At 48.2% G+C, this 23,225-nt stretch overlaps 2 long non-coding RNA genes and 2 pseudogenes across 2 annotated transcripts; 2 read left to right on the plus strand and 2 right to left on the minus strand.

Moving 5' to 3' along the window:
* Nucleotides 1-3,626: 3,626 nt before the first annotated feature.
* Nucleotides 3,627-7,993, minus strand: LOC144246676 (uncharacterized). Its single transcript, XR_013340339.2, has 2 exons — nucleotides 6,420-7,993; nucleotides 3,627-5,987 (listed from the first exon to the last, which is right to left on the minus strand). It is a non-coding gene; the product is annotated as an uncharacterized LOC144246676 (long non-coding RNA).
* Nucleotides 7,994-8,994: 1,001 nt separating this feature from the next.
* On the plus strand, nucleotides 8,995-12,414 carry LOC146766842 (uncharacterized; annotated as a pseudogene).
* A 1,415-nt stretch (nucleotides 12,415-13,829) lies between these two features.
* On the minus strand, nucleotides 13,830-18,225 carry LOC146766843 (uncharacterized). Its single transcript, XR_014956650.1, has 2 exons — nucleotides 16,623-18,225; nucleotides 13,830-16,190 (listed from the first exon to the last, which is right to left on the minus strand). It is a non-coding gene; the product is annotated as an uncharacterized LOC146766843 (long non-coding RNA).
* Nucleotides 18,226-19,198: 973 nt separating this feature from the next.
* LOC146766844 (uncharacterized) lies at nucleotides 19,199-20,764 on the plus strand (annotated as a pseudogene).
* The last annotated feature ends 2,461 nt before the right edge of the window (nucleotides 20,765-23,225 follow it).

Genomic DNA, 23,225 nt, shown 5'->3' on the forward strand with positions numbered 1-23,225 from the left:
ACATTTATCTCTATTTTTTGCATTTATATTCAAATTTACATTTTAAATGTAGATTGATGTATGATGTTATTTATAGCCTATCTCTTCCTAATACTTATTTTTATTTTTTTATATTTTTATATATATCTGTATACATCGAATATATATTTCCATATTTAGAACGATATCAAAATAAAATGTATATTCATATTTTTTCTATTAAAGCCCTGTCTCTAACCAAATTTTAAAAAAAAAAGCTCTGTCTATAAGCAATACTTGATTATTCATATAATTTTTCATCATTATAGTCACATTTGTATTTCTACTTTACACTGATGTATTTATAAATATATATTATATATATTATAAGGTAGCAAGATAGATAAATTATTATTTAAACTCTATTTCGTACATACTGCTAATACTTATATTTACTTACCACTGAATTTTTATATAGATCTTAATGTATTTAGGATATATTTCTACACATAGATTTCTAATTTTATTTTATTTATATTTATAATTTTTGTAATAAAACCCCTACCTACTACCAAATAGAAAATAAAAATCCCCTTTATTTTAAACGATATTTAAATATTTCTATATTTTATTTTTAATAGTACTTATATCTTCTATCACAATATATTGAGGTACTATATTTTGATATATAATATTTATGACATATAATGTGTTATAATAACACATATACTGTAAAATATGCATTATGTACTGCATTGATTTCTATTATTTTGTAATTTTTATATTTATATATCCACACGAATTAATTATACAACTCTATATGGTTATTTTGCTTGTATTTATAATCTCTATTTATATGTATTTATATATACATATAAAATACTCTATATCAAACAATATAATACCTAATAGTAATGGATAACATTATTTATGTTACATGTTTTATTTATATGTATTCCGTTTATATTTAAAATTGAAGGTTTATATTCCATTTTCATATTTATGCATTTCTTTTGTTTCATTAGAGTTATAGTTAAAACTTTGCAGTTATAATCCAATTCCTAAAAATAAAATGCCAAAACAAACAGCATCAAATTCCCACCAATACCATCCAAAAAATTCAGAAAGGCTCCACCAGCCAACCAACTACCAGCAAAAAAACCCACACTACACTCCTTTCACTAACAGTTCTTATCACATCACAAAAATGAAACAAACATTTAAAACAACCTATAGAAATCCACACAGCAAATCACAAAAACCACTAAAATGAAAAAAAAAAAAACCCAACTAACTTACTATACTGCAAATCATACAACAGACCCCGAACGTTTCTAAAAAAAATAACCAAAACTCTACCACTACACTAACTCATAAAGAGAACCCAATGCTCTATAAAATGAACTAAAAAAACCCACCAAATAATTACAGATATTAAAAAATCGAAACCACGAAGGAAAAAAAATTCACCACCCAGATAAAATAACTGCGCATAAAGACCCACCATAGATATACCCATGTTCCCAAAAATAAAACTAATAAAAAAACAACAGCCAAATACATCAAACTAAAAAAAAAAATATATATATATTAACAACAACAAAATAATTATTCCTAACTCAATAAACCCATTATGCCTCAAACCATCAAAACACAAATACCACCTAGAAATAAACACGTCGCCAAAAGAGAAATGTAACAATTTTAATAACTCCCGAACTCTCTGCAACAATAAAACATACACGGCAATCAAATATGCCAAATGCATAAAACCCCTATAACATAATAAACAAGAATGCAATAATCAATATTAAAAAAAACCTCACTGATTAACTACAGGACACTACCTCAAACCCACCAAAACAAACACTACATATGCTCATGCTAATAAAAGCCTTCACAAACGAATTAAAAACCTAACGTCTACTTCATGCTACGACCCATAAAAACCATTGTAAACCTTTAAGAACACATTCTTTAGAAACATAAGAACGGATCAAAAAGAAATCCAACAACACTCAATCAAAAAAAACCCCCTTGTCATGCGCACCTGAAGCAAGAACCGTAACAACCAAAAAGTAACACCATGGCCCTTCTCCTACAGCAACTACGAACAAAAGAAAAGGATCCCATAAATTCCTCAAAACCACCGCAGCGAGGGAGGCTGGAAGATGCGGAGCCGCGCTCCCGGCCCCGGGCGCAGCGCGGCTCCGGCAGGAAAGCGGATCCTCCGGCAGGCAGAGGCGGCGCCGCGCCGGCAGACCCCCGCCCGCTGCCCCCGGCCCGGCGGGGCCGGCACCGGGCCCGGGGGGCCCCGGCGGCGCCCGAGCCCCGCGCCCGGAGCGGCGGCACCGGCCGGCACCGGCGCGCCGCCCGCGCCGCCTCCCCCGCCCGCCGGCCCGGCCAAAGCTCCGCTCGGCTCCGCACGGCTCGCACCGGCGCGGCTCCGGCGGGCCCGCGGCAGCCCAGCCGCGCCCAGCTCCCCTTCCGCCCCGGCCAGCCCCGGCACTGCCGCCAGGGCTCCGCGCCGGACCCTTCGCTGCCGGGCCGGGGGCAGAAGAAGCGCCCCGAATGCAGCGGCACAGCGCGATCCCCGCCCTGCCAGCGCTGCCACGGCTGCAGCTCCCTTCCTCTGAAGGCCCGACAGTGACGCCACGCTCCGGCGCTCACCTCACCCCAACGAGGGCACAGAAACGTGCGCTCCCCCCCTTCAATTGCGTCCCCTAGAAGAGCAGAAAACAAGGGGCCTGCCTCAAATAATGGTAAAAGGGAGAATTTTACCTCAATCCAAACCTCTTAAAAGGCGGGACCACAGGACTGACCCCTCCATTTCAACCTCAGGATGACGAAATTTCAAAGGGAAAGGACAAAAGCCCCCACTACAAAGGCGCACCGGCTCACCTGTTTGGCTACTGCTTCTCGGCACAAGGGTTTGTCCCTCGGCTCCTCCTTTGAGCAATGCTCCACGTCTCCAAGTGCATATCCAGGTGATCCCCCAGACCCCGTCCGAAGCACTCACCGTCCTTCCAGGAGACAGCCCCGGGAGCCCCCCATAAACTCCTCTTCTCCAGCAGCTCCGTGCAAAAGCGATGTGAGGAAAACCCCCTAAATCAGCCCCCGGAGGAGCCGCCCCCTCCTCATCATCCTCACAGCTCACACCTGGGGCTGCTCTGAGCCCCCATCATCCTAACAGCTCACACCTGCCGCTGTTGCCACTCTCCAACAGCGTCTCTCCCTCTCCAGCACACAGCGCACTTCTCACAGACACAGATCCAACAGAAATCTGCTACGGGTGTCAGCTTTTCTTAATCCATCTGGTTACACGATTAAAACACATACATGCATTGATGGTCATTGAGAGAAAGCTTTCCCCTGGAGAAAATAGTCACTTTGGTAGCACACTTTGATATATCTGTGGAAAAGCAGAATCAGCACCAACTCCTAAGACCCCTGCTGAGGAACCCAGCCCTCCTTGGGACACCCAAAGCAGCAGACCTCGAAAAAGGAGGGGAAAAATGAAGCTTGGAGTGGAAAAAGAGGATAGAAGTACAGAAGCCTTTAAAAATGCCTGCATGGAGCAATAGTGGGAACCAGTCACATTTCTTCTTTCCTTGCTTTCTGTGATGACATAAATAGAAAGTAAGAACACGTTAAACAAAAGGCAGAGCTAGGATTTTACAGGTCTTTATTTTGGCAGGCTGGAATGACAAACGCCTCTTCCGGGGCTGCGACACGTTTTGAGGAATGGCAGAGAACGGAGGCAAAAGGTGCCGGGGAGCCCTTTCTGTTCCATTTAGCCCCTGCAGCTGCTCCGCTGGTTTCAGGGCACTCGCTTGGTTCGTTCCTAGAGAAAAAGGCTACGGCATGATTTTCAAAACTACTGCCCATCCACAGTCAGAGTTTCCTACATTCCTGGGTACAAATGAGTGGATCGAGAGAGGGCTTCTTTTCAAATTAGTTTAGCCATAGCTTCCTATTCTTTACCAATACCTGTGAAAACGAAACACTTGCCAGGTTTTAGTATTCTACACACACCCCTCCCTGGGAATTTTGGGGTAGCTTTGGGTCCCTCTGCGGGACGGCACCCAGCGTGACCCCCCCTCTCATCTGCCACCCACCCGCTCCCCCACCGCAGTGTGCGTCCCTCTCCTAGCGACCTTGGGGTGCCCCAAATGACATCAGAGCCCCGAGTCTTCAGCCCCTAACCCTGACTCCCGAAGAAGGCACAGGACGAGTCCAACTGCCCCGGACAGCAGCCCAGCACTCCCTTCCAGCCCTTCCCACGCGTCCATCCCCCCAGAAAGGGACTCCGCCGCAACAAGGAAGGGGGGGCAGCCCCCAGAAGGCTCGAAGCTCCTGCCCCGCCTCGCTGTCGCGGGCCAGGGCCAGAAAGAGGGAGCGGCAGAGGCGGCGGGGACGCGGCACGGCCGGCACGGCACAGAGCGGGGGCCGCTCGCAGCGCGATGCCGGCGGAGCCGCAGGTCCGGCAGCGCCGGGGCGGGGTCCGAGCGGCGCGGGGGATCCGCCGAGAGCCTCCGGCCCCGTGCGGGGACTCCCGCAAGGCCCGGGGGGCGCCGGGCTCCGGCCCTCGGGGCTTTATTCTCCGGCGCCCCGAGCCCCGCGGCTGCGGGGGAAAGAAGCGAAGGGGCGACGGGAAGAGAGGAGGGAGAGCGGGGCATGCGAAAGGTCGGGGAGGGAGGACGGGCTGCGGAGGAAAGCGGGCGGGGAAGGGAAAGGCCGGCAGGGGAGGAAGAGGGACGGTGAACAGAGGAGGGAGAGAGGGGGAATGGAACGGAGGAGCAGGGCAGGGACAGGACAGGAAGGAGCCGAGTTTGGGGGGGGACACGGAAACGGGGGAAAGAGAGGTAACTGAGGGGAATACGGGGAGGAGGATGGAGCGGTAGAGAGAGGGACAGGAGGGGATCCTCCCAGCGCCCCGGCTCCGCCCCGGCGCCCCGCCCTGCCCGGGCTGCTGCGCTCGGCCGAGCTCGGCTCGGTTCGGCTGGACTCGGCTCCTCGGCCAGCTTCGGCTACTTTGGGCCACGCTCGGCTATTACCAGCCGCATTCGGCTCGATTAGCCTCTTCGGCAAAGCTCGGCTCGCCTCGGCTGTACTCGGAGCCGCTCGGCTACGCTCGGCTCCTCGGCCAGCTTCGGTTACTTTCGGCCACGCTCGGCTATTTCCGACCGCATTCGGCCCCACTCGCCTCTTCGGCGCAGCTCGGCTCCACTCGCCTCCACGGGCCCTCCCGGCCACTTTCGGCCACGCTCGGCTATTCCCGCCCGCACCCGCCTCCATTCGCCCACTCCCACAGCTCGGCTCCCTCCGGCTCACACATTTCCTCAGGGCACCTCATTCCAGGGCACACAAATTGCAGCCCCTAAAGGCTTGCGGCTCTTTCAACACACACTTGTAACTCAACTCTCGGGACAGAGCTGATGGCTCCTTTAGGACAAGAATAGTTACATCTAAAAGCAATTCCCTCATTTTGCATCTCCTTTTCATTTAACCCCCCCCAAAATCCCATACATATCACAAGGAATGTGCAGTTCTGGTTTCCCCACCCTCCGTATACTATTTGTACAAAGGACCTGGCCACAGCACACACAACTGAATAAAGCCCAGCTTCAATAATCAGAACAACTGACATTTGTTTACAAATTAGGTGCAGTTTTGTATGGTGCTGCGTACCCTCGGAGGCGAGTCGAGGAAAAAGAGCTACAGCACTGGAACCTAAGTTTTAGCAGCTGAGTCATTTGTAACTTGTGCCATAAAGTAAACCAAGCATCACTACAGTATTATCTGCTGAAGTTCTCCACTGTAGGTTTAAGGTACAGCAGCACGTGCTTTACTCCCAACAAAAGCTGCTCAGGTGGGGGGAGCCGGGAAGCCAAGTCTCTCCACTTTGTCTGAACACCATCTTCCAGGAAGGTACTGCTTCCTCTCTCCCAGGCTCCCTTCAGCAAAGTAGCAAATACAGAATCCGGTGCCACAGAAGGCTCTTGCCTGACCTCCTTGTGGTTTTCAAACTGTTTAAAGTGAAACAAAAAGCGTAAGAGAAAAACAGTGATGAGTATGAAACAAAAGTCTCTTCAGCCACCTTTGGTTTGAGATGAGCTCTGAACTGAAGCTCTGGGAGCACAGGCGTGCAGTCCTGCTAGAACAGAGCTGTCCAGTAGTGTCCCCAGAGGTATCTGGAGTGTTCACACTGCTGAACTGAGAAAAACTCACCAAACCCAGCCCAGGGGCCTGTGATCCTCCACCCACCCGGGGGAACTCCGGGCACTGTAAACAGAGGCCACAGCGCACACCAGGCTCTGCTGTGCCTGCTGAGGAGTCTCTGTATGAGCCCTGAGGCCTGGTATCGCCTCCCAAACACCACAGAGACCTCTTGTGTCATCAGAGAAAAGCCCTGGAGCAAACGTGTGTCCCCAGCACGATCAACAAGGATGCAGAATTACCTCCTCAATAAAAACGCTGTTCCTGATGGAAATGTAACCTCTGTCAACTGTGAGGATTTTATAGGAATACTGGCTCAAGAATTCAGTGACTTCAGGTATTCCATACCACAGGTTCCTGGGACTACTTGGGCATCCAGAGTCTATAGTATCGGTTAAACTGGTAGAGCTGAGGATACTTAGCAGCTTTGTCACAGAGCTGGAACGTCAAGCAGGGAGAAAGGGGCTCTCTCGGAGAGTGCAGGAGGCCAGTGAAAACAGCAACAAAGTCCTCCACGACATCTGCTCCTAGAAAAGCCAAATAAATTAAACTATTGACATGAGCACGGACACTGGGGCAACCTTCCTTACTTTGGGCCTTGCCAGCAGCCCACAGAGCCTCACGCAGAAAAGAACTGAACGAGATCAAAAAGTGTTCGCAGTGACCTAGACACGTGCTCCTGACTGCAGAGGTACCTGAAAAACCCTCCAGACATCATCAGCTCCTGCTGAAGCAAACAATCCACCTTCGCTGTCTTGTGCCAAAAACACGCCCGTCTCTTTACAGGGAGACACCCTGCCAGGCACCGCCTCAGAGAAGAACCGAGCTGTACTGGGGGGATACACCCAGCCAACGTGTACAAGTTAAACAGAATTTTCTGTCAGAACTGGGACTTTCAGCACCCCCCAGGTGCTACTCGACTGCCACATACACAGAGAGGGCTTCGTGAGGTGCTCTGCGGTTGGCCAGTCCTGTTCCAAGCCCTGCTGATGCCCCTGTGGTTTTAACGCTGTCCTCAAGGAGGTAGTAGAACCTCGCAGTATTTGCCCCTGGAGCTTAATTTCTGAAGTTTTCCTTGGGAAACGCATCCATTTCCTACTTAACAAGGCAGTCCCCTCTCCCTGATCTCGGGAAGAGCTGCCCACAGGCACGGGAAACACCTTCCTCTCCTGATCGCCATGCTCTGCCCTTAAAACGCTGTGTTACTGAGGCCAACTACTTCCAGACCAAGACTGTCCATGCAGGGACAGTGTCCCTTCTCTTCAGGGTCAGGGAATTAGGGCAGAAGCACCTACAGAGCTTCAATGCCCCTCTTGAGCACAAAACACCATCAATCTGCACCTCCTTCTGCTTGCAGGGAAGGTAATAACATGCCTCAAGGTAAAAAATTATAAACGGTAAAAAATTATTACAAGAGAGTAGAAATGATGCCACTTTCACTCCACTGCTAGAAACGACACATAAAACATAAAAAAAAAAAACTGTACCTGTTCCGTTTTCAGACTGAAGCAACAGCATATTCCTGGCTGCTAATGCAGCAGGGACAACAGCACTGAAGGGAAATGTCTGGATAATCACGCCTTCATTTAAAGAGAACACAATTTCCTCATCTAAGCCATCACTGCCCTCCATCAGAACAGCCAGCATATCCACGACATCTAATAAGTGAAGGAAAAAATGTAAGCAGAGGATCCAGACTAACTGGGAAAACAACAGAGGTAGAATGCAACATTCCAGGAACACAAGGTATCTTTTTAGTTCCCAAAAAAACCCAAAAACAAAACAACAACAACAAAAAAAAAACAAACCGAAAGCAAACAAAACAAACAAGAAAACCTTAAAAAAAAAAAAAAAATTCAAAGGCACATTTGCCAGGCAATACAATGTTGGGGGCAGCACAAAAATCACAGCTGTACTTCATTCTGCCTTTCAAAGCTGCTGTCCAGCACAGGTTGCCCAGAGAAGCTGTGGCTGCCCCCGGATCCATGGAAGTGTCCAAGGCCAGGCTGGACAGGGCTTAGAGCACCCTGGCATGGTGGAAGGTGTCCCTGCCCATGGCAGGGGGTGGAACGGGATGAGCTTTAAAAAAAGGTGCCTTCCCATCCAAACCCTTCTGGGATTCCACGATTCTGTGAACAGCTTCAGGCAGGACTACATTTCCATTGTAGTTCAATAATGCTGCTGCAAGAACACGAAGAGAGATTTCAAATACTGTTAAAGTGGCACAACCACATCAAAAATTACGTCTGGGAGTAAAGTGGAAACTCTGCTGATTCCAAGGACACATGGAGGGCTGAATCCTGGAGATCCTTACATAACAGGATCTCTAGAGTTATCCATCCCCAGTTTGTTGCTTAGGGTTAGAAAAGGTAGCCCCAAGCCGTGGAGTTCTGTTCTTAAGGGGTTACCACATACCATCAATGTGAGAGACGGGGATGCTGATGTTTGATCAGAGTCCTGTAGCAACCTGGAGCACGCTGGCTTCCCGAACCAGGTCTGCTGCTTTGTCCGTGTAGCGGTAGGGCTTTGTCCTCAGCCTTCAGCAGGATCTGTCAGCAAAGGTGGAGAGAAAAGTAGAGTGCAGCGCCTCTCAAGCATGGGGGAACCATGTGCTGCTAAGGAAGACCACGTGCTGAAAGTGGTTTGAAGCCGGGTGGGTTTTGGGAGGACAAATTCCATATTACTTCTGCAGGATTCTGTCTGCAGTTCCTGCTCTACAAACCAAATACATCAAACGACAAAAACAAACAAATAAAAAAAAACCCACATTAAATTAACAACAACAAAATAATTATTCCTACCTCAATAAACCCATAACGCCTCGAACCATTCCAAGGAGGGCGGCAGGAGGGGCGGGCAGAGCCAGGGCCCCGCTCCGCCGCCCCGGCGGCATTTTCCGGCACGCGGCCGCTCCCGGCGTCTGGAGAGGGGCGCGGGGCCGGGAAAGGCGGCGCAGCCCTGCTCCGATGCCGCTCGGCCGCGGCCCGGGAGCGCTGCGACCGCGCCTCCGCCGCCCGCCGGCACCGGCCCCACCGGGCTGCCCTCGCCGCCATCCTCGCCGCCGCTGAGCCGCCTTCAGCCCTCCCCTCACTCACAGACACCGCCCCACTCGCCGCTCGCTCCCGCCCCGTCTCGGTGGTTTTGCCGGGCGCTGGCTGGGGGGCTGCAGTACCACCCTCTGTCCACAAGGCGGCAGCACTTGTCAAGAGAGTGCGCGACAAGCACTCGCAAGATGGCGGCCCGTGAGGACCTTGACGGAGACAGGCGTTTTGCCGATGCCTGTCGGCTCGTGCCAAAATCCCGCAGGCTCGCGGTGCTGCTGACCCCACAGCCCGTGTGCACGGCACCAGAACTGCCGCGGAAAATCCCCTAGGGGGGCGCCGGCGGTGCGGGCAATTCAGGCAGTGTGGAAAACAGACACGGGTCCTCGACTTTCTTGTCCTCGTTTTTGCACCCTCTTGAGAAGGTCAAGCCGAGTCCGCGCCAAGCCACTCCCAAGATGGCGCCCGCGGGCTGTGTCTGTAGTACCCACCTCTGTCCACAAGGCGGCAGCACTGCCGCCCGCCACCGCCGGGGGCCGCCGCTCGCCTCGGGGCCGCGGGCGGGGCAGGCGGCAAAAAGAACGGGCGCCGTCCCCTCCGGAACATCCTCGGTAGCAAATGCCCCAAAATATCCCGCGCGGAAAAGAACGCCAACAAAAAAAAACCCCTTGCCTCTAACCCAACAAGAACCAAAAGAAAAAACCTTTTCTTTTAAACTGCATTTCAATGTATTTTATTTTTATATTTTTCATATTTATATTCACATTCGGATTTATAATGTATATTGATGTATAACTGAATTTTTATAATTTCTTACATTTATTTCTATTATATTTTATTCTATTTTAGTACATATCTTAATGTATTGCTTATATATTTCTATAGTTAGATTTAGATTTCTAGAAGGTTTATATTGCTTAAAATAAACCCCTGCCTCCATCCAAGTCAAAATCTTTAAAAAAATCCCATTATTTAAGCTCCGTTTACATTTATCTCTATTTTTTGCATTTATATTCAAATTTACATTTTAAATGTAGATTGATGTATGATGTTATTTATAGCCTATCTCTTCCTAATACTTATTTTTATTTTTTTATATTTTTATATATATCTGTATACATCGAATATATATTTCCATATTTAGAACGATATCAAAATAAAATGTATATTCATATTTTTTCTATTAAAGCCCTGTCTCTAACCAAATTTTAAAAAAAAAAGCTCTGTCTATAAGCAATACTTGATTATTCATATAATTTTTCATCATTATAGTCACATTTGTATTTCTACTTTACACTGATGTATTTATAAATATATATTATATATATTATAAGGTAGCAAGATAGATAAATTATTATTTAAACTCTATTTCGTACATACTGCTAATACTTATATTTACTTACCACTGAATTTTTATATAGATCTTAATGTATTTAGGATATATTTCTACACATAGATTTCTAATTTTATTTTATTTATATTTATAATTTTTGTAATAAAACCCCTACCTACTACCAAATAGAAAATAAAAATCCCCTTTATTTTAAACGATATTTAAATATTTCTATATTTTATTTTTAATAGTACTTATATCTTCTATCACAATATATTGAGGTACTATATTTTGATATATAATATTTATGACATATAATGTGTTATAATAACACATATACTGTAAAATATGCATTATGTACTGCATTGATTTCTATTATTTTGTAATTTTTATATTTATATATCCACACGAATTAATTATACAACTCTATATGGTTATTTTGCTTGTATTTATAATCTCTATTTATATGTATTTATATATACATATAAAATACTCTATATCAAACAATATAATACCTAATAGTAATGGATAACATTATTTATGTTACATGTTTTATTTATATGTATTCCGTTTATATTTAAAATTGAAGGTTTATATTCCATTTTCATATTTATGCATTTCTTTTGTTTCATTAGAGTTATAGTTAAAACTTTGCAGTTATAATCCAATTCCTAAAAATAAAATGCCAAAACAAACAGCATCAAATTCCCACCAATACCATCCAAAAAATTCAGAAAGGCTCCACCAGCCAACCAACTACCAGCAAAAAAACCCACACTACACTCCTTTCACTAACAGTTCTTATCACATCACAAAAATGAAACAAACATTTAAAACAACCTATAGAAATCCACACAGCAAATCACAAAAACCACTAAAATGAAAAAAAAAAAAACCCAACTAACTTACTATACTGCAAATCATACAACAGACCCCGAACGTTTCTAAAAAAAATAACCAAAACTCTACCACTACACTAACTCATAAAGAGAACCCAATGCTCTATAAAATGAACTAAAAAAACCCACCAAATAATTACAGATATTAAAAAATCGAAACCACGAAGGAAAAAAAATTCACCACCCAGATAAAATAACTGCGCATAAAGACCCACCATAGATATACCCATGTTCCCAAAAATAAAACTAATAAAAAAACAACAGCCAAATACATCAAACTAAAAAAAAAAATATATATATATTAACAACAACAAAATAATTATTCCTAACTCAATAAACCCATTATGCCTCAAACCATCAAAACACAAATACCACCTAGAAATAAACACGTCGCCAAAAGAGAAATGTAACAATTTTAATAACTCCCGAACTCTCTGCAACAATAAAACATACACGGCAATCAAATATGCCAAATGCATAAAACCCCTATAACATAATAAACAAGAATGCAATAATCAATATTAAAAAAAACCTCACTGATTAACTACAGGACACTACCTCAAACCCACCAAAACAAACACTACATATGCTCATGCTAATAAAAGCCTTCACAAACGAATTAAAAACCTAACGTCTACTTCATGCTACGACCCATAAAAACCATTGTAAACCTTTAAGAACACATTCTTTAGAAACATAAGAACGGATCAAAAAGAAATCCAACAACACTCAATCAAAAAAAACCCCCTTGTCATGCGCACCTGAAGCAAGAACCGTAACAACCAAAAAGTAACACCATGGCCCTTCTCCTACAGCAACTACGAACAAAAGAAAAGGATCCCATAAATTCCTCAAAACCACCGCAGCGAGGGAGGCTGGAAGATGCGGAGCCGCGCTCCCGGCCCCGGGCGCAGCGCGGCTCCGGCAGGAAAGCGGATCCTCCGGCAGGCAGAGGCGGCGCCGCGCCGGCAGACCCCCGCCCGCTGCCCCCGGCCCGGCGGGGCCGGCACCGGGCCCGGGGGGCCCCGGCGGCGCCCGAGCCCCGCGCCCGGAGCGGCGGCACCGGCCGGCACCGGCGCGCCGCCCGCGCCGCCTCCCCCGCCCGCCGGCCCGGCCAAAGCTCCGCTCGGCTCCGCACGGCTCGCACCGGCGCGGCTCCGGCGGGCCCGCGGCAGCCCAGCCGCGCCCAGCTCCCCTTCCGCCCCGGCCAGCCCCGGCACTGCCGCCAGGGCTCCGCGCCGGACCCTTCGCTGCCGGGCCGGGGGCAGAAGAAGCGCCCCGAATGCAGCGGCACAGCGCGATCCCCGCCCTGCCAGCGCTGCCACGGCTGCAGCTCCCTTCCTCTGAAGGCCCGACAGTGACGCCACGCTCCGGCGCTCACCTCACCCCAACGAGGGCACAGAAACGTGCGCTCCCCCCCTTCAATTGCGTCCCCTAGAAGAGCAGAAAACAAGGGGCCTGCCTCAAATAATGGTAAAAGGGAGAATTTTACCTCAATCCAAACCTCTTAAAAGGCGGGACCACAGGACTGACCCCTCCATTTCAACCTCAGGATGACGAAATTTCAAAGGGAAAGGACAAAAGCCCCCACTACAAAGGCGCACCGGCTCACCTGTTTGGCTACTGCTTCTCGGCACAAGGGTTTGTCCCTCGGCTCCTCCTTTGAGCAATGCTCCACGTCTCCAAGTGCATATCCAGGTGATCCCCCAGACCCCGTCCGAAGCACTCACCGTCCTTCCAGGAGACAGCCCCGGGAGCCCCCCATAAACTCCTCTTCTCCAGCAGCTCCGTGCAAAAGCGATGTGAGGAAAACCCCCTAAATCAGCCCCCGGAGGAGCCGCCCCCTCCTCATCATCCTCACAGCTCACACCTGGGGCTGCTCTGAGCCCCCATCATCCTAACAGCTCACACCTGCCGCTGTTGCCACTCTCCAACAGCGTCTCTCCCTCTCCAGCACACAGCGCACTTCTCACAGACACAGATCCAACAGAAATCTGCTACGGGTGTCAGCTTTTCTTAATCCATCTGGTTACACGATTAAAACACATACATGCATTGATGGTCATTGAGAGAAAGCTTTCCCCTGGAGAAAATAGTCACTTTGGTAGCACACTTTGATATATCTGTGGAAAAGCAGAATCAGCACCAACTCCTAAGACCCCTGCTGAGGAACCCAGCCCTCCTTGGGACACCCAAAGCAGCAGACCTCGAAAAAGGAGGGGAAAAATGAAGCTTGGAGTGGAAAAAGAGGATAGAAGTACAGAAGCCTTTAAAAATGCCTGCATGGAGCAATAGTGGGAACCAGTCACATTTCTTCTTTCCTTGCTTTCTGTGATGACATAAATAGAAAGTAAGAACACGTTAAACAAAAGGCAGAGCTAGGATTTTACAGGTCTTTATTTTGGCAGGCTGGAATGACAAACGCCTCTTCCGGGGCTGCGACACGTTTTGAGGAATGGCAGAGAACGGAGGCAAAAGGTGCCGGGGAGCCCTTTCTGTTCCATTTAGCCCCTGCAGCTGCTCCGCTGGTTTCAGGGCACTCGCTTGGTTCGTTCCTAGAGAAAAAGGCTAGGGCATGATTTTCAAAACTACTGCCCATCCACAGTCAGAGTTTCCTACATTCCTGGGTACAAATGAGTGGATCGAGAGAGGGCTTCTTTTCAAATTAGTTTAGCCATAGCTTCCTATTCTTTACCAATACCTGTGAAAACGAAACACTTGCCAGGTTTTAGTATTCTACACACACCCCTCCCTGGGAATTTTGGGGTAGCTTTGGGTCCCTCTGCGGGACGGCACCCAGCGTGACCCCCCCTCTCATCTGCCACCCACCCGCTCCCCCACCGCAGTGTGCGTCCCTCTCCTAGCGACCTTGGGGTGCCCCAAATGACATCAGAGCCCCGAGTCTTCAGCCCCTAACCCTGACTCCCGAAGAAGGCACAGGACGAGTCCAACTGCCCCGGACAGCAGCCCAGCACTCCCTTCCAGCCCTTCCCACGCGTCCATCCCCCCAGAAAGGGACTCCGCCGCAACAAGGAAGGGGGGGCAGCCCCCAGAAGGCTCGAAGCTCCTGCCCCGCCTCGCTGTCGCGGGCCAGGGCCAGAAAGAGGGAGCGGCAGAGGCGGCGGGGACGCGGCACGGCCGGCACGGCACAGAGCGGGGGCCGCTCGCAGCGCGATGCCGGCGGAGCCGCAGGTCCGGCAGCGCCGGGGCGGGGTCCGAGCGGCGCGGGGGATCCGCCGAGAGCCTCCGGCCCCGTGCGGGGACTCCCGCAAGGCCCGGGGGGCGCCGGGCTCCGGCCCTCGGGGCTTTATTCTCCGGCGCCCCGAGCCCCGCGGCTGCGGGGGAAAGAAGCGAAGGGGCGACGGGAAGAGAGGAGGGAGAGCGGGGCATGCGAAAGGTCGGGGAGGGAGGACGGGCTGCGGAGGAAAGCGGGCGGGGAAGGGAAAGGCCGGCAGGGGAGGAAGAGGGACGGTGAACAGAGGAGGGAGAGAGGGGGAATGGAACGGAGGAGCAGGGCAGGGACAGGACAGGAAGGAGCCGAGTTTGGGGGGGGACACGGAAACGGGGGAAAGAGAGGTAACTGAGGGGAATACGGGGAGGAGGATGGAGCGGTAGAGAGAGGGACAGGAGGGGATCCTCCCAGCGCCCCGGCTCCGCCCCGGCGCCCCGCCCTGCCCGGGCTGCTGCGCTCGGCCGAGCTCGGCTCGGTTCGGCTGGACTCGGCTCCTCGGCCAGCTTCGGCTACTTTGGGCCACGCTCGGCTATTACCAGCCGCATTCGGCTCGATTAGCCTCTTCGGCAAAGCTCGGCTCGCCTCGGCTGTACTCGGAGCCGCTCGGCTACGCTCGGCTCCTCGGCCAGCTTCGGTTACTTTCGGCTAAGCTCGGCTATTTCCGACCGCATTCGGCCCCACTCGCCTCTTCGGCGCAGCTCGGCTCCACTCGCCTCCACGGGCCCTCCCGGCCACTTTCGGCCACGCTCGGCTATTCCCGCCCGCACCCGCCTCCATTCGCCCACTCCCACAGCTCGGCTCCCTCCGGCTCACACATTTCCTCAGGGCACCTCATTCCAGGGCACACAAATTGCAGCCCCTAAAGGCTTGCGGCTCTTTCAACACACACTTGTAACTCAACTCTCGGGACAGAGCTGATGGCTCCTTTAGGACAAGAATAGTTACATCTAAAAGCAATTCCCTCATTTTGCATCTCCTTTTCATTTAACCCCCCCCAAAATCCCATACATATCACAAGGAATGTGCAGTTCTGGTTTCCCCACCCTCCGTATACTATTTGTACAAAGGACCTGGCCACAGCACACACAACTGAATAAAGCCCAGCTTCAATAATCAGAACAACTGACATTTGTTTACAAATTAGGTGCAGTTTTGTATGGTGCTGCGTACCCTCGGAGGCGAGTCGAGGAAAAAGAGCTACAGCACTGGAACCTAAGTTTTAGCAGCTGAGTCATTTGTAACTTGTGCCATAAAGTAAACCAAGCATCACTACAGTATTATCTGCTGAAGTTCTCCACTGTAGGTTTAAGGTACAGCAGCACGTGCTTTACTCCCAACAAAAGCTGCTCAGGTGGGGGGAGCCGGGAAGCCAAGTCTCTCCACTTTGTCTGAACACCATCTTCCAGGAAGGTACTGCTTCCTCTCTCCCAGGCTCCCTTCAGCAAAGTAGCAAATACAGAATCCGGTGCCACAGAAGGCTCTTGCCTGACCTCCTTGTGGTTTTCAAACTGTTCAAAGCGAAACAAAAAGCGTAAGAGAAAAACAGTGATGAGTATGAAACAAAAGTCTCTTCAGCCACCTTTGGTTTGAGATGAGCTCTGAACTGAAGCTCTGGGAGCACAGGCGTGCAGTCCTGCTAGAACAGAGCTGTCCAGTAGTGTCCCCAGGGGTATCTGGAGTGTTCACACTGCTGAACTGAGAAAAACTCACCAAACCCAGCCCAGGGGCCTGTGATCCTCCACCCACCCGGGGGAACTCCGGGCACTGTAAACAGAGGCCACAGCGCACACCAGGCTCTGCTGTGCCTGCTGAGGAGTCTCTGTATGAGCCCTGAGGCCTGGTATCGCCTCCCAAACACCACAGAGACCTCTTGTGTCATCAGAGAAAAGCCCTGGAGCAAACGTGTGTCCCCAGCACGATCAACAAGGATGCAGAATTACCTCCTCAATAAAAACGCTGTTCCTGATGGAAATGTAACCTCTGTCAACTGTGAGGATTTTATAGGAATACTGGCTCAAGAATTCAGTGACTTCAGGTATTCCATACCACAGGTTCCTGGGACTACTTGGGCATCCAGAGTCTATAGTATCGGTTAAACTGGTAGAGCTGAGGATACTTAGCAGCTTTGTCACAGAGCTGGAACGTCAAGCAGGGAGAAAGGGGCTCTCTCGGAGAGTGCAGGAGGCCAGTGAAAACAGCAACAAAGTCCTCCACGACATCTGCTCCTAGAAAAGCCAAATAAATTAAACTATTGACATGAGCACGGACACTGGGGCAACCTTCCTTACTTTGGGCCTTGCCAGCAGCCCACAGAGCCTCACGCAGAAAAGAACTGAACGAGATCAAAAAGTGTTCGCAGTGACCTAGACACGTGCTCCTGACTGCAGAGGTACCTGAAAAACCCTCCAGACATCATCAGCTCCTGCTGAAGCAAACAATCCACCTTCGCTGTCTTGTGCCAAAAACACGCCCGTCTCTTTACAGGGAGACACCCTGCCAGGCACCGCCTCAGAGAAGAACCGAGCTGTACTGGGGGGATACACCCAGCCAACGTGTACAAGTTAAACAGAATTTTCTGTCAGAACTGGGACTTTCAGCACCCCCCAGGTGCTACTCGACTGCCACATACACAGAGAGGGCTTCGTGAGGTGCTCTGCGGTTGGCCAGTCCTGTTCCAAGCCCTGCTGATGCCCCTGTGGTTTTAACGCTGTCCTCAAGGAGGTAGTAGAACCTCGCAGTATTTGCCCCTGGAGCTTAATTTCTGAAGTTTTCCTTGGGAAACGCATCCATTTCCTACTTAACAAGGCAGTCCCCTCTCCCTGATCTCGGGAAGAGCTGCCCACAGGCACGGGAAACACCTTCCTCTCCTGATCGCCATGCTCTGCCCTTAAAACGCTGTGTTACTGAGGCCAACTACTTCCAGACCAAGACTGTCCATGCAGGGACAGTGTCCCTTCTCTTCAGGGTCAGGGAATTAGGGCAGAAGCACCTACAGAGCTTCAATGCCCCTCTTGAGCACAAAACACCATCAATCTGCACCTCCTTCTGCTTGCAGGGAAGGTAATAACATGCCTCAAGGTAAAAAATTATAAACGGTAAAAAATTATTACAAGAGAGTAGAAATGATGCCACTTTCACTCCACTGCTAGAAACGACACATAAAACATAAAAAAAAAAAACTGTACCTGTTCCGTTTTCAGACTGAAGCAACAGCATATTCCTGGCTGCTAATGCAGCAGGGACAACAGCACTGAAGGGAAATGTCTGGATAATCACGCCTTCATTTAAAGAGAACACAATTTCCTCATCTAAGCCATCACTGCCCTCCATCAGAACAGCCAGCATATCCACGACATCTAATAAGTGAAGGAAAAAATGTAAGCAGAGGATCCAGACTAACTGGGAAAACAACAGAGGTAGAATGCAACATTCCAGGAACACAAGGTATCTTTTTAGTTCCCAAAAAAACCCAAAAACAAAACAACAACAACAAAAAAAAAAACAAACCGAAAGCAAACAAAACAAACAAGAAAACCTTAAAAAAAAAAAAAAAATTCAAAGGCACATTTGCCAGGCAATACAATGTTGGGGGCAGCACAAAAATCACAGCTGTACTTCATTCTGCCTTTCAAAGCTGCTGTCCAGCACAGGTTGCCCAGAGAAGCTGTGGCTGCCCCCGGATCCATGGAAGTGTCCAAGGCCAGGCTGGACAGGGCTTAGAGCACCCTGGCATGGTGGAAGGTGTCCCTGCCCATGGCAGGGGGTGGAACGGGATGAGCTTTAAAAAAAGGTGCCTTCCCATCCAAACCCTTCTGGGATTCCACGATTCTGTGAACAGCTTCAGGCAGGACTACATTTCCATTGTAGTTCAATAATGCTGCTGCAAGAACACGAAGAGAGATTTCAAATACTGTTAAAGTGGCACAACCACATCAAAAATTACGTCTGGGAGTAAAGTGGAAACTCTGCTGATTCCAAGGACACATGGAGGGCTGAATCCTGGAGATCCTTACATAACAGGATCTCTAGAGTTATCCATCCCCAGTTTGTTGCTTAGGGTTAGAAAAGGTAGCCCCAAGCCGTGGAGTTCTGTTCTTAAGGGGTTACCACATACCATCAATGTGAGAGACGGGGATGCTGATGTTTGATCAGAGTCCTGTAGCAACCTGGAGCACGCTGGCTTCCCGAACCAGGTCTGCTGCTTTGTCCGTGTAGCGGTAGGGCTTTGTCCTCAGCCTTCAGCAGGATCTGTCAGCAAAGGTGGAGAGAAAAGTAGAGTGCAGCGCCTCTCAAGCATGGGGGAACCATGTGCTGCTAAGGAAGACCACGTGCTGAAAGTGGTTTGAAGCCGGGTGGGTTTTGGGAGGACAAATTCCATATTACTTCTGCAGGATTCTGTCTGCAGTTCCTGCTCTACAAACCAAATACATCAAACGACAAAAACAAACAAATAAAAAAAAACCCACATTAAATTAACAACAACAAAATAATTATTCCTACCTCAATAAACCCATAACGCCTCGAACCATTCCAAGGAGGGCGGCAGGAGGGGCGGGCAGAGCCAGGGCCCCGCTCCGCCGCCCCGGCGGCATTTTCCGGCACGCGGCCGCTCCCGGCGTCTGGAGAGGGGCGCGGGGCCGGGAAAGGCGGCGCAGCCCTGCTCCGATGCCGCTCGGCCGCGGCCCGGGAGCGCTGCGACCGCGCCTCCGCCGCCCGCCGGCACCGGCCCCACCGGGCTGCCCTCGCCGCCATCCTCGCCGCCGCTGAGCCGCCTTCAGCCCTCCCCTCACTCACAGACACCGCCCCACTCGCCGCTCGCTCCCGCCCCGTCTCGGTGGTTTTGCCGGGCGCTGGCTGGGGGGCTGCAGTACCACCCTCTGTCCACAAGGCGGCAGCACTTGTCAAGAGAGTGCGCGACAAGCACTCGCAAGATGGCGGCCCGTGAGGACCTTGACGGAGACAGGCGTTTTGCCGATGCCTGTCGGCTCGTGCCAAAATCCCGCAGGCTCGCGGTGCTGCTGACCCCACAGCCCGTGTGCACGGCACCAGAACTGCCGCGGAAAATCCCCTAGGGGGGCGCCGGCGGTGCGGGCAATTCAGGCAGTGTGGAAAACAGACACGGGTCCTCGACTTTCTTGTCCTCGTTTTTGCACCCTCTTGAGAAGGTCAAGCCGAGTCCGCGCCAAGCCACTCCCAAGATGGCGCCCGCGGGCTGTGTCTGTAGTACCCACCTCTGTCCACAAGGCGGCAGCACTGCCGCCCGCCACCGCCGGGGGCCGCCGCTCGCCTCGGGGCCGCGGGCGGGGCAGGCGGCAAAAAGAACGGGCGCCGTCCCCTCCGGAACATCCTCGGTAGCAAATGCCCCAAAATATCCCGCGCGGAAAAGAACGCCAACAAAAAAAAACCCCTTGCCTCTAACCCAACAAGAACCAAAAGAAAAAACCTTTTCTTTTAAACTGCATTTCAATGTATTTTATTTTTATATTTTTCATATTTATATTCACATTCGGATTTATAATGTATATTGATGTATAACTGAATTTTTATAATTTCTTACATTTATTTCTATTATATTTTATTCTATTTTAGTACATATCTTAATGTATTGCTTATATATTTCTATAGTTAGATTTAGATTTCTAGAAGGTTTATATTGCTTAAAATAAACCCCTGCCTCCATCCAAGTCAAAATCTTTAAAAAAATCCCATTATTTAAGCTCCGTTTACATTTATCTCTATTTTTTGCATTTATATTCAAATTTACATTTTAAATGTAGATTGATGTATGATGTTATTTATAGCCTATCTCTTCCTAATACTTATTTTTATTTTTTTATATTTTTATATATATCTGTATACATCGAATATATATTTCCATATTTAGAACGATATCAAAATAAAATGTATATTCATATTTTTTCTATTAAAGCCCTGTCTCTAACCAAATTTAAAAAAAAAAGCTCTGTCTATAAGCAATACTTGATTATTCATATAATTTTTCATCATTATAGTCACATTTGTATTTCTACTTTACACTGATGTATTTATAAATATATATTATATATATTATAAGGTAGCAAGATAGATAAATAATTATTTAAACTCTATTTCGTACATACTGCTAATACTTATATTTACTTACCACTGAATTTTTATATAGATCTTAATGTATTTAGGATATATTTCTACACATAGATTTCTAATTTTATTTTATTTATATTTATAATTTTTGTAATAAAACCCCTACCTACTACCAAATAGAAAATAAAAATCCCCTTTATTTTAAACGATATTTAAATATTTCTATATTTTATTTTTAATAGTACTTATATCTTCTATCACAATATATTGAGGTACTATATTTTGATATATAATATTTATGACATATAATGTGTTATAATAACACATATACTGTAAAATATGCATTATGTACTGCATTGATTTCTATTATTTTGTAATTTTTATATTTATATATCCACACGAATTAATTATACAACTCTATATGGTTATTTTGCTTGTATTTATAATCTCTATTTATATGTATTTATATATACATATAAAATACTCTATATCAAACAATATAATACCTAATAGTAATGGATAACATTATTTATGTTACATGTTTTATTTATATGTATTCCGTTTATATTTAAAATTGAAGGTTTATATTCCATTTTCATATTTATGCATTTCTTTTGTTTCATTAGAGTTATAGTTAAAACTTTGCAGTTATAATCCAATTCCTAAAAATAAAATGCCAAAACAAACAGCATCAAATTCCCACCAATACCATCCAAAAAATTCAGAAAGGCTCCACCAGCCAACCAACTACCAGCAAAAAAACCCACACTACACTCCTTTCACTAACAGTTCTTATCACATCACAAAAATGAAACAAACATTTAAAACAACCTATAGAAATCCACACAGCAAATCACAAAAACCACTAAAATGAAAAAAAAAAAAACCCAACTAACTTACTATACTGCAAATCATACAACAGACCCCGAACGTTTCTAAAAAAAATAACCAAAACTCTACCACTACACTAACTCATAAAGAGAACCCAATGCTCTATAAAATGAACTAAAAAAACCCACCAAATAATTACAGATATTAAAAAATCGAAACCACGAAGGAAAAAAAATTCACCACCCAGATAAAATAACTGCGCATAAAGACCCACCATAGATATACCCATGTTCCCAAAAATAAAACTAATAAAAAAACAACAGCCAAATACATCAAACTAAAAAAAAAAAATATATATATATTAACAACAACAAAATAATTATTCCTAACTCAATAAACCCATTATGCCTCAAACCATCAAAACACAAATACCACCTAGAAATAAACACGTCGCCAAAAGAGAAATGTAACAATTTTAATAACTCCCGAACTCTCTGCAACAATAAAACATACACGGCAATCAAATATGCCAAATGCATAAAACCCCTATAACATAATAAACAAGAATGCAATAATCAATATTAAAAAAAACCTCACTGATTAACTACAGGACACTACCTCAAACCCACCAAAACAAACACTACATATGCTCATGCTAATAAAAGCCTTCACAAACGAATTAAAAACCTAACGTCTACTTCATGCTACGACCCATAAAAACCATTGTAAACCTTTAAGAACACATTCTTTAGAAACATAAGAACGGATCAAAAAGAAATCCAACAACACTCAATCAAAAAAAACCCCCTTGTCATGCGCACCTGAAGCAAGAACCGTAACAACCAAAAAGTAACACCATGGCCCTTCTCCTACAGCAACTACGAACAAAAGAAAAGGATCCCATAAATTCCTCAAAACCACCGCAGCGAGGGAGGCTGGAAGATGCGGAGCCGCGCTCCCGGCCCCGGGCGCAGCGCGGCTCCGGCAGGAAAGCGGATCCTCCGGCAGGCAGAGGCGGCGCCGCGCCGGCAGACCCCCGCCCGCTGCCCCCGGCCCGGCGGGGCCGGCACCGGGCCCGGGGGGCCCCGGCGGCGCCCGAGCCCCGCGCCCGGAGCGGCGGCACCGGCCGGCACCGGCGCGCCGCCCGCGCCGCCTCCCCCGCCCGCCGGCCCGGCCAAAGCTCCGCTCGGCTCCGCACGGCTCGCACCGGCGCGGCTCCGGCGGGCCCGCGGCAGCCCAGCCGCGCCCAGCTCCCCTTCCGCCCCGGCCAGCCCCGGCACTGCCGCCAGGGCTCCGCGCCGGACCCTTCGCTGCCGGGCCGGGGGCAGAAGAAGCGCCCCGAATGCAGCGGCACAGCGCGATCCCCGCCCTGCCAGCGCTGCCACGGCTGCAGCTCCCTTCCTCTGAAGGCCCGACAGTGACGCCACGCTCCGGCGCTCACCTCACCCCAACGAGGGCACAGAAACGTGCGCTCCCCCCCTTCAATTGCGTCCCCTAGAAGAGCAGAAAACAAGGGGCCTGCCTCAAATAATGGTAAAAGGGAGAATTTTACCTCAATCCAAACCTCTTAAAAGGCGGGACCACAGGACTGACCCCTCCATTTCAACCTCAGGATGACGAAATTTCAAAGG

The sequence above is a fragment of the Lonchura striata genome, chromosome 7, assembly GCF_050655825.1.
Source record: "Lonchura striata isolate lonStrDom1 chromosome 7, ASM5065582v1, whole genome shotgun sequence".
Lineage (NCBI taxonomy): Eukaryota > Metazoa > Chordata > Aves > Passeriformes > Estrildidae > Lonchura > Lonchura striata.